We start from the raw sequence: 11707 nt of genomic DNA on the forward strand, positions 1-11707 counted from the left end.
CTAACCAATTGACTAAAAATTGACTAGATTGTAGCCAATTAAATGGTTTTCTATTTCTCACCTCTGTTTTTCCTACAAATGCTGTTGGATTATGTTGTTGGTTGGAGTTCTCAGAATCTGATCTGGGACTGGAGCTACCTGATTTATGAATCACTTTTATTTTGTTTGCTCAAATAAATTCTACCAAATGTAACTGGCCTAAGGAATTTTCCTTTTAACAACACTGACTTAGAGCAGTTTCTGGTTCATGGTAGGTGTTCAATAAATATTTGCTACATAAATATAAAGAGGAAGTATCTAGAGATTAAGTCAGTTGCTCATTTTGTTGAAAACCTAGCTGTGTGGACAACAATTTGGAAGTGATTTCTAGTTTTTTTTTTTTTAAAGATTTATTTTATTACTTTATTTGAAATACAGTTATATATATATATATATATATATATATATATATAGAGAGAGAGAGAGAGAGAGAGAGAGAGAGAGATTGAGAGAGAGAGAGAGGTCTTCCATCCACTGGTTCACTCCCCAGATGACCACAATGGCTAGAGCTGAGCTGATCTGAATCCAAGAACCAGGAGCTTCCTCCAGGTCTCCCACACGGATGCAGGGGCCCAAGGACTTGGGCCATCTTCTACTGCTTTCCCAGGAGGCCACAGCAGAGAGCTGGATCAGAAGTGGAGCAGCCAGGACTTGAACCGGCACCCATATAGGATGCTGGTGCTGCAGGCTGGGGCTTTAACCTGTTGTGCCACAGCGCTGGCCACAGTGATACCTAGGGTTTGAACAAGGACAATGGGTTTTTGATTTAAGATGCTAAGTAATATACAAGTGTATCTTTTTTTTTTTTTTTTTTTGGACAGGCAGAGTGGACAGTGAGAGAGAGACAGAGAGAAAGGTCTTTTAAAATTTGCTTGTACACATTGGTTATAGTTCAGTATGAAAAATTAAATTTTCCTCTAAAATTCAGGAGAAAGAAAGAAGAAAAGGAAGTAGGCAGACAATGGGATGACTGATGGCTAGAAGAAAGAGAAGAAAAAGGAAAAGAAACAGAGAAGTAAGAACAGACGAATTTAAAAACTGCAGTGGTGCAGTGGTTTGGAAGCCCTTAAGGCATTAAGAGCTGGCTAAAAAGCCCATGAGGGTTTCTCAGGCATAGAAAGCCAAGACACTGTGGCAAAAAATGACCTAAATGAAAGATCTCTGTGAGTGAGATCCCAGTAAAACTAGTAAACAGTAAAACTAATCTTCAAGTGGTACTTTATACTTTGTGTATCTGTGTGGGTGCAAACTGTTGAAATCTTTACTTAGTATATACTAAGTTGATATTCTGTATATAAAGATAATTAAAAATGAATCTTAATGAAGAATGAGCTAGGAGAGGGAGTAGGAGATGTGATGGTTTGTGGGTGGGAGGGTGGTTGTGGGAAAAGCTGCTATAATTCAAAAGTTGTATTTTTGAAATTTATATTTATTAAATAAAAGTTTTCTGAAAAAAAAAAAAAAAAGGAGAAGCCTGAACCCTATATTGGTGTTCTTAAGTTTGACACTTTTCTTTGGCTCTTGACTCCAGCTTCTTACTGATGCTGACCACGGGAGGTAGCAGTGGAGGCTCAAATAATTGGGATCTGCTACCCATGTGGGAGACCCAAGACCTGTTGTGGGTTTTTGGGGAGTGAACTAGAAGATGGGAACTCTGTCTTTCTGTCTCTTTGATGGCAAGGTGTGACCTGAATTGCAAGTAAGGTCCTCAAAGTGTTCCTCTCATATTGCAGGGATATTTGCTTGTTTTACTATAGTGGTGTTAATATGATTAATTGTGGGGTATTGCCCAAGACTCTTCTGGGGTGATGTATTTTATATATACACACACACACACACCATATACACATACACGTATATCCTGTTATTTGTTACTTTTAGGGTGTAGTCTTGCAAAAAACAAAGATTTCCAGTAATTGCCTTATAGCAGAAGCAATGGAGTCCAATACTTTCAGCCTCTATCAGCTGGAAAAAGGGGAGGCTATGTCTCTCTTGTAGTGTAGATGGAAATAATTAGCTTTGCTGCCACATGTTCAATGTGTGACATGGTGACAATGGTTGAGAAAGAGCAAAAATTGCCACAGCCAGATGTAGATACCAAAGATAGAGCTTAGCAGGCATTAGATTGGCTTTCTAGTACAGTTTGTATTTTGACTAACAGCTTTGTGTATGAGGCTGGGAAACATTCATGGCTCTCCTTAGCATCACATGGGTGTGGGAGAAGCAAGAAAGGCTGGTCAACCGGGTGGACCACACAGTTTTGTTTACACTAGCACAAGACCCCAGAAGCTACTTAGAAATCTGGGGATGCTCCTTTATTGGCCAGTGGGTAGGGGAATTCCAGGGGGAATTGATGAGTCGGGGGATAACTGCTGGCAGCCAGATAGGCCACAGACTTCCAGAAGTAGTTTTTCTTGCAACAAACGAGAGTGTATTGGCAAACTGAGTCAGCCTGGGAGACATGAGTCACACAATCCCCTGAGTCTGACCTGTCCCCAACTACCAGAACCCATACTCTTGGGCCACATAGGAATGTTTGTGAGTTCTTCATGAGGCACTTTTTTGCCTGCAGTTGGCCAAGAGGAGGAAACATCATCAATCATTCTTTAAATAGCAAAACACCTCTCACATTTCCCTTTCTACAGTCTCTGAGAATTCTCTGTCACCAGTGACAGGTAACCCATTCTCTAAAGAATCAACATTATATAGGCAAGAAAAGGGATTCTGGAGTCAGACTGCCCTGGTTCACATCCCAGTTATTCTACTCAATTAGCTATCTCACTTTGACCAAATTATTTAAAACCTTGTGCTTCAGGATCCCTACATCTATGAAGTGGAGATAATGTTACACAGCACAACATTGTATGTACCAAATATGTAATAGCTCAGAACAGTCTAGCATCATTCAAATGTTACTGTGACTATTACTGCAATTATCATTATTATTATATAAAAGGTTTATTTATTTATTTGAAAGAGTTACAGAAAGAGGGAGAGACACTATGCCAGTGCTGTGGCATAGCAGGTAAAGCTGCCGCCTGTGACATTGGCCTCCCGCATGGGCGCTGGTTTGTATTCTGGCTTCCTCGCTTTGGATCCAGCTCTCTGCTATGGCCTGGGAAAGCAATGGAAGATAGTTCAAGTGTTTGGGCCCCTGCACCCATGTGAGAGACCTGGATGAAGCTACTGGCTCTTGGTTTTGGCATGGCTCACCTTAGCCATCGTGGCCATCTGGAGAGTGAACCAGCAGGTGGAAGATCTCTCTCTCTCCCTCTCTGTGTCTGTCTCTCTCTCTTTCTGTAGCTCTGACTTTCAAATACATAAATAAATCTTAAAGACAAAAAACACAGGGTGAGACAGAGAAAGACCCTCCATCCACTGGTTCACTCCCAGATAGCTGCAACTGCCAGGGCTGGGCCAGGAGGAAGCCAGGAGCCAGGAGCTTCTTCTGATTCTCTCATGTGGGTGGCAGAGGCCCAAACACTTGGTCCATCTTCTGTTGCTTTTTCCAGGCCATTAGCAGGGAGCTGGATTAGAAGTGGAGCAGCCAAGACTGAAACCAGTGCCCATGTGGGATGCTTGCATTCAAGGTGCGGCTTTACCTGCTCTGCCACAACATTGGCCCTTGTAATTATTTTTTCTACTAGAATGACCAAAGGTCATCCAAATCAGATCACATGGTCTGACCAGACCACTTCATTTCACTTATGATGGGACTAAGAAATTAAGCTGGATATCAAAATGTTGATAAGAAACATCTGTCGCCTTTGCTCCCTCATATTTTCCTCCACTCATCCTTCTGGAAACCATCAAGCATTTCTTTCCAGGGGACCACATCCTCTCTGCTCTCAGACCAAGCACTTCAAATATTGCAAGTAGAATTGGCATCTCCTCCAGGTCCATAGTGTGGGCACATGATTCAGGGCTGGCCAATCATAACTACACATTTTCCCAGCCACATGATTGGTTTAGGTTGGACATGAGAGATTATCAGAGCAAGTGGGAGGTGAGTGTTTCACCAGGTCTGCAGGAAAAGCACAGATGTTTTCTTTGTTATGATCTAAACTTGAGCAGATGTTATCAGTTGACAGCCATTTGGCAGCAAAGAATGCCTAAGAAACAAGGCTGTGACGTGTGTTTGAGAATCTTTTTGTCCACTCATCACCTTCTAACAACTTTCCTGTGTCAGTGAATCCCCTGGTTTATGAGAATGCCTTCATCTGTAAATGTTGGAATCTTTTATTCTTTTATTTACTTGAAAGGCAGAGAGACAAGCAGAGTGGGAGACAGAGAGAGATCTTCTATCCACTGGTGTACTACCCAAATGACTGCAAGAGCTGGGGCCAGGCCAGGCTGAGGCCAGGAACCTGGAACTCCATCCTGGTTTCCCATGTGAGTGGTAGGGACCCAAGTCATTGGACCATCTTTTGCTGCTTTCCTAGGAGCTTTAGCGGCAACCTGGATTGGAGACAGAGCAGCCAGGACTTGAACTTGCTGGCACTGCAAGTGGTGGCTTAGCTGCCTGTTTCATAATGCTGGCCCCAGTAAAGGCTAGATTCTTACCTACCTAGTTTCTCCAGGGGTGGGGAACACTTCTTTCTGCCAAGGGCCATTTAGATATGCACAACCTCATTCATGGGCCATACAAAATCATCAGCTTAAAAGTTAGCCTGCTATAGATTGATTGAATTTCAAGTCCTGTCTGTGGTTTCCTTGGAAGGGCCAGACTAAATGATTTTGTGGGCCTTGTCTGGCCTGTGGGCCGTTGTTTCCCAAACCTGCATGGGTGTTCTTAGCTCGGCCACTCAGACCCACTCTTGTCAGATTTTTAATCAAAGCCAGTGAGATGGAGAAGAAGGACTTATTCCGGGAGGCGTGTGGCAGCTTTACTCCATTTATGGACGCATCCATGCAATGGTTCCAGGGGGAACATCCAGTGCCTGGAACCAGAGCTATTGGGTCCAGTTGTCCTGGCAATGATTTCTCCTGTGAGCTGGTTCCTAACATAACTTGCAGTTGTTTCTGGCTACAAGTTCCCAAATTTGGTTCTCAACTTTTCCAAAGATGGTGTGAGCTCCCTAAAATACTTTATACATTTATTTTTCTGCTTAAACTAGCCCCAGTTGGGCTCTGTTGTCTGCACCTGGGAGTGCTGAGTAACACAGAAATAAAGAGAGCAGAGAAATAGAGAGAGAAATAGAGAAATAGAGAGAGAGAGAGAGAGAGAGAGAGAGAACAGATTCTGTAGACATCATGTAGAGTCCTGGAGCCAGCCTCAACTGAAGCCAGATCTTCTCTGGGTTTTTCAGTTATATAAAACAATGAGTTCTCCTTTTCCCCTTAGCCAGTTTGGATTGGAATCTTGAAACCTGGATTCAAACAATCCAAGCTTTTACAATATTTTATTCTTCTCCATTCTTACGTCTTTTTTTTTTAAATGATTTTGTGATAACAGTTAAAATAAATAACACATTTAAACGCATATAGTTCTTACAGAGACTGTTCACTGTGACCCAGGATTCTGTTAATAGGGTCAAGCATCTGTTTACTGTTTAGCATCAAATGAAGTCATAAAATAATTTAGCATTATTAATTCCATTTTTCCTCCCGTGAATTCTTCAGTTGTTACGACTATTTTTTTGAAATTAATTGTGGGAAGTGAAATAAAATGTGTGATTTTTCTAATTTCTAAATTTCCATTACCTGTAAACAAATTAAATTACTGATTTTTAATAATACATAAGAAAAACACACGTAGTTCCATACATTTAACACTAATCTTCTTAAGCTGCATTGTAAAAACAGAAAGTACATACACATTCACTCAAATTGATGTTCTCTCCCCCTCCCCCAGGGGAAGGGTTTGTAGTGTGCCCATTGTGATTTAATGAAATGTGATTTAATGAAAAGAAGATGCCTTCTTTTTGTTATTGTGATTTCTAGCACGTGCACTTTACTCAAATGTTGGTCAGGGATGGTGCAAACACAACCTCTCTCCACCAAAAGTTGCTGCTGCTCCATCTGTGAAAGGCAGTGATACACTTCAATTTTGCAGTGCAGGGCCACGTGGGGCTGCAAGTTTACTCATGGGCATGCGATTTGGATTTTCATCAAACCATTCAACCAAAATGAATCCAAGATAAATATGTCAATTTACTTGAAAAAAACAAGAGTATGTTGGCATAACCTACAGACACAAACATGAGGTTGGATATAATTTTATTCTTTGGCCTTAAAAATGTAGTTGATGTTTATGATTTCAAAAGGAAATATGAACATTACTTAAAAAAGTGAAAAATATAGGACCTTGGGCCTGCGCCATGGCTCAATAAGCTAATCCTCTGTGGCGCTGGCACCCTGGGTTCTAGTCCCGGTCCAGGCACCAGATTCTGTCCCGGTTGCCCCTCTTCCAGTCCAGCTCTCTACTGTGGCCCGGGAGTGCAGTGGAGGATGGCTCAGGTCCCTGGGCCCTGCACCTGCATTGGAGACCAGGATAAGCACCTGGCTCCTGGCTTTGGATCAGCGCGGTGCGCCAGCCGCAGCGGCCATTGAGGGGTGAACCAATGGAAAAGGAAGACCTTTCTCTCTGTCTCTCTCTCTCACGGTCCACTCTACCTGTCAAAAAAAAAAAAAAAAAAAAAAAAAAAAAGAAAGAAAAAGAAAAAGGAAAAATATAGGACCTTTCCAAAGGAAAATGTATTCATGGTTTATCATCAGATTTGAAAGCTATTCCTCATACTATCATCAGACATGAACATTGCCATTTTTGGAATGCTGTCTTTAGGTCTTTTTAAGTAGACACATATTTAAATCTAGTTTGTCATCTTGGGATAATTATGTCCACATGATTTTATGCAGTGCTTTTAAACTAACTTCATAACAAAATAATTTTAAAACATTGATTTTGCATCATTTGCAAAATTGGTAAAATTAGTCCATTGCTTGACATTGTTACTTTGCTTTCAAATATACAAATTTAGAAAATTATGGTGCTAACCTCCTAATTTTATAGTCATTATAGATCTGGAGTAAAGCCTTAATTTTGTATAATCTTATTGTATACTTGGTAGTGTCAGGCTTAAAATACATATATAATTTTATTTAACCTTACAAATTAACATGAATGTTATATAAAAAAGGTAGTGTTAGCTCTCCATTGGGGTAGTGAGTTGGTAGTGAGTAGGATGGAGTACACATTGCATAAAGTCAGGAGACCCAGTTTTTTAAGCCTGGCTCCCTCCACAAGTAATGAGCTCTGTGCTTTTGGCTCAGTGATTCTGAGCTTTAATTCTGCTGAAGGTTAGGGAATAAAATTAGATCAGTTGTTCCCAAAGTACAGTCTGTGGATCAGTCTCATTTTGGACAAAGTTCTATCAGTCTGTGATAAAAAAGAAGAAACAAATTGGTAAGTTTTAAGGTAAAAATAAGTTCAAACACAATCTTTTTTTTACCCTCCCAAGGTTGTAGCCTTCTCTTGGAGTGAATGAGACTTTTCATTTATGAAATGATGCTGATGGCAGTTGGCAGTTTTTCTTTCTGTCTTGATTTTTAATATACCAGACAAAATACAAACTTGGCAACTTTAAATCAGTTACCAACATTTGGGAAATTTTACTAGTTCACATAAAAAAGCATCTGGGAATTACTGCCTTAGTTGTTGATCCCTTCTTGCCTGTAAAATTCTGCAGCTCTAAGATAAAATGTTAAGGACTCAGAGAAATAAGATTTTGGCCAAGTTAGAGGATAAGAGAAGTAACAAATAAAAAGGAACATAGACACAAAAATATTATGAAGTCAAAGAGATTGTTATTATTACTTTGGTAGCAATTGTGGATTAATGCCACCCAGTGTTCTGTAAATACAGTAGAAATAAATCAACCACAGATTCATAAAATGTGCCTTCCTGTTCTGCTGGCAAAGTTTTGGATTAATTCCTGGTAGAGGTTAACATTTAACATGACCTTAATGGGGCTCTGCAATTTTTCTCATGGTTAGATAAGAGAGATTATTTAAACCAGCTTAACTAGTCTCATTTCAAAATGTTAATCTGATGGACCAGGTAATGAGAAGGTCAGACTCCGTGGGAGGAGAGGGGACATTTTCTTTCCTTTTCATTTCTGGTAGTTTTATGTCCTGTATCTGGACAGTACAAAAAGCTAAGGAAATCTATTTTTCCCCTAAGAGTTGGCTTTAATAGTCTGCCTTGTAACTCATTAATAAGTAGTAAAAACAAACCACTGACAGATGACCCTTCAGTGAATTTGGTGATGAAATTGTAACTATGAAGACGCATTTGCAGGCAAATGATGGCAAGAGCTTAAAGAGCTGGGTCCCCAAGGTTTAAATCAGGGCGTTGGTGGCTATATTTGGGTAGACCAGTCACTCACCTGTCATAATCTTTTATGGGTTATTTCCATGAAGGGAGCTGGTAGCTAACCCTAACCCTAACCCTAACCCTAAGCTTACATAAAACATGTATTTTTTAGTAGAATCACTAAGAGTTTTCCCTCTTTATCACTTTACTACAGTTTAAGATATTTTTCCAAACCAAAGTGTATTAGGGTATTCCAAAAAGTTCTTGGAAAATGGTATTAAAATAAATCCATTATGGTGCAAAACATTTTTGAAATCCATAATGATATTTTTCATGGCTGGTGCCACGGCTCACTAGGTTAATCTTCCACCTGCGGCGCCGGCACCCCAGGTTCTAGTCCCGGTTGGAGTGCCGGATTCTGTCCCGGTTGCTCCTCTTCCAGTCCAGCTCTCTGCTGTGGCCCGGGAAGGCAGTGAAGGATGGCCCAGGTGCTTGGGCCCTGTACCCGCACGGGAGACCAGTAAGAAGCACCTAGCTTCTGGCTTTGGATCGGCACAACACCAGCCGTAGCAGCCATTTGGGGGGTGAACCAACGGAAGGAAGACCTTTCCCTCTGTCTCTCTCACTGTCTAACTCTGCCTGTCAAAAAGATATTTTTCATAATACATATTTCCATGAACTTTTAAAAAAAGATTTATTTATGTATTTGAAAGTCAGAGTTACATAGAGAGAGAAGGAGAGGCGGAGAGAGAGAGGTCTTCCATCCACTGGTTTACTCCCCAACTGGCTGCAATGGCCAGAGCTGCGCTGATCTGAAGCCAGGAGCCAGGAGCTCTCTGCTATGGCCTGGGAAAGCAGTAGAGGATAGCCCAAGTCCTGGGCCCCTGCACCCGTGTGGGAGACCTGGAAGAAGCTCCTGGCTCCTGACTTCAGATTGGCACAGCTCCCCTGTTGTTGGGGCCGGTTGGGGAGTGAACCATTGGATGAAAGACCTCTCTCTCTTTCTGCCTCTCCTCTCTCTGTGTAACTCTGACTTTCAAATAAATAAATAAATAAATATTTTTTTAAAAAAAGAATATCTCAACTTCTTAGCAACTGTTTTTGTGTATGTGTAACATAAATCAGTTTTGATTTCCCAGTTTCTCTCTCTTTTTTAAAGGGTGTATCGGAAGACGTGTATTTAATTATTTCTTCCCCTCACTCCTTTATCTGTCCCAAGGTTGCATTCAAGTGATGGTTTCCAAGCATTATAGGCACACATGGTTTCAGGGCATAAAAGTCACTACTCAGCAATGGAAAAGACTTTTCTCAGAACTGAGACTGTAGAATCAATAGGTCTGGCTCAGACTAAATGATGTCTTTGTCTGAGTCTTGCTTTTTGATGTTAACCTCAGTTACTTTTTCATTATCTCTGACTATGTTGCAGGGCACATTTATCCATGGACGCTGTTATTGAGGTAAACAAAGTTGGCAGAAAAGCACACAGGGGGAAGTGTCTTCCACGTGAGTTACATATCCACTGCTCCAGCCACTATGACCTTCAGAATGCAAATTCCAAGAACGGGATGACTTTATCCATGTTGAAGAGAGTAGAGAAATACTAGAAGACTCCTAGAACCTGGCTAAAATTCTCTTTTCTTTTTTTAATTTATTTTTATTTATTATTATTATTATTGACAGGCAGAGTTAGACAGTGAGAGAGAGACAGAGGCGAAGGTCTTCCTTCTGTTGGTTCACCCCCCCCAAATGGCCGCTATGGCCGGCATGCTGCGCCAATCTGAAGCCAGGAGCCAGGTCTTTCCTCCTGGTCTCCCATGTAGGGGCAGGGCCCAAGGACTTGGGCCATCCTCCACTGCACTCCTGGGCCACAGCAGAGAGCTGGATTGGAAGAGGAGCAGAATCTGGCGTCCCAACTGGGACTAGAACCCGGGGTGCTGGCGCCACAGGCGGAGGATTAGCCAAGTGAGCCACGGCGCTGGCCTAAAATTCTCTTTTAAATCTGCTTTGTTTAGTGGTAAGGGGAGTTCAAAGAACAGGCAAGACAAGAGGTGAAGCAATTAGCTGTAAATAGTGGAGCCACTGTGTGATAGAAGATGGTGTATTCCATCAATAACTGTGCACATCTGGGTTCTTGTAAAGAATGGTGTCTAGTGCAACTCAATTTGCAAATGTGGTTGAGGAAAGAAAAAAAGAAGAGTACCCAAGAGAACATAGTGCATTATACTGGTGTTTGGTGTTCTGTTTCATTTTGTTTGTGTTCAGGCCACAGGATGGAAAATTTCCACTAGGTCTAGGTTGGCTGTTATTGCAGGGTTGCTCTATAAACTCCTTCAATATCCACTCACTGAGTGGGCATCTACCATGTGCTGGAAACTGAGTAATAAGCATCATAAACAAGAAAGAAACACATTTCTGCCCACTGCCCAGCAGAGAGAAAGACAAGAGAACTGAGAATTACAAATCACAGTTCCATGTGTTCGGTGCTATGTTGATAGGAAAGGGAGTTGGGAACTCAGCATAACTGACCCATTCTAATGTATCTGGCAGTTTCCTGGTTTTCTCCCTGAAGTTCCTGTGATTGGAGAGCCCTTCCAGTCCAAGGCAAACCCAGACACTTGGCTGCCTTAGCAAAGTATCCAGTGTGTATGGTAGGGGGTAGAAAGGGGAAGGAGGAAAGGAATAATAGGTAAAGGAATTTTCCAGAGGAGAGAAATGTTCACACTGCATCTGGAAAGGTGGCGGTAAACCAAGGGATGTGCGATTGGCTGGATAATGGCCCCCAGAGAAATCCACGGGTCCTAGTTATTAGAACTGGTGAGTGGCATCTTATACGGCAAAAGGGATTTTGCAGACATGGTTAAATTAAGGATTTTGAGACAGAATATCCTGGATTATTTGGGTGGGCCCTTAACGTAATCTGAAGCACACTCCTAAAAGAGAGAGAGAAGGAGATCTACTGAGAGATGAGATGTGACAAGGAAAGCAAGAGGTCAGGGTAGAGCACAAGGAAGGGCTCACCGGCTTTGGAAACAAATGCTCTCTGGAAGCTGGAAAAGGCAAGGAAGCAGATTCTTTCCTGAAGCCTCAGAAGGAACCACCTGCTGAGACCTTGCCTTTAGCCTAATGAAAGTGATTAGTGTGATAAATTAGCCTTGAAACCCGAAGTCCATGATAATTTGTTGGAGCCCAACAGGAAACTAAATCTAGTGGGAAATGCAGAGAAGAGCATTCTAGGTAAGGGAATAGCATGACAAAGGCTGAAAGAGTACAAGGAGTGTTCAGGATTCTGTCAGCTGTCAGTCTGGCTGTGGCCAGCATGCATAGCAACACTGCAGTGCAAGATGTCCAGCGCGT

The sequence above is a fragment of the Lepus europaeus genome, chromosome 8 (assembly GCF_033115175.1).
Source record: "Lepus europaeus isolate LE1 chromosome 8, mLepTim1.pri, whole genome shotgun sequence".
Taxonomy (NCBI): domain Eukaryota; kingdom Metazoa; phylum Chordata; class Mammalia; order Lagomorpha; family Leporidae; genus Lepus; species Lepus europaeus.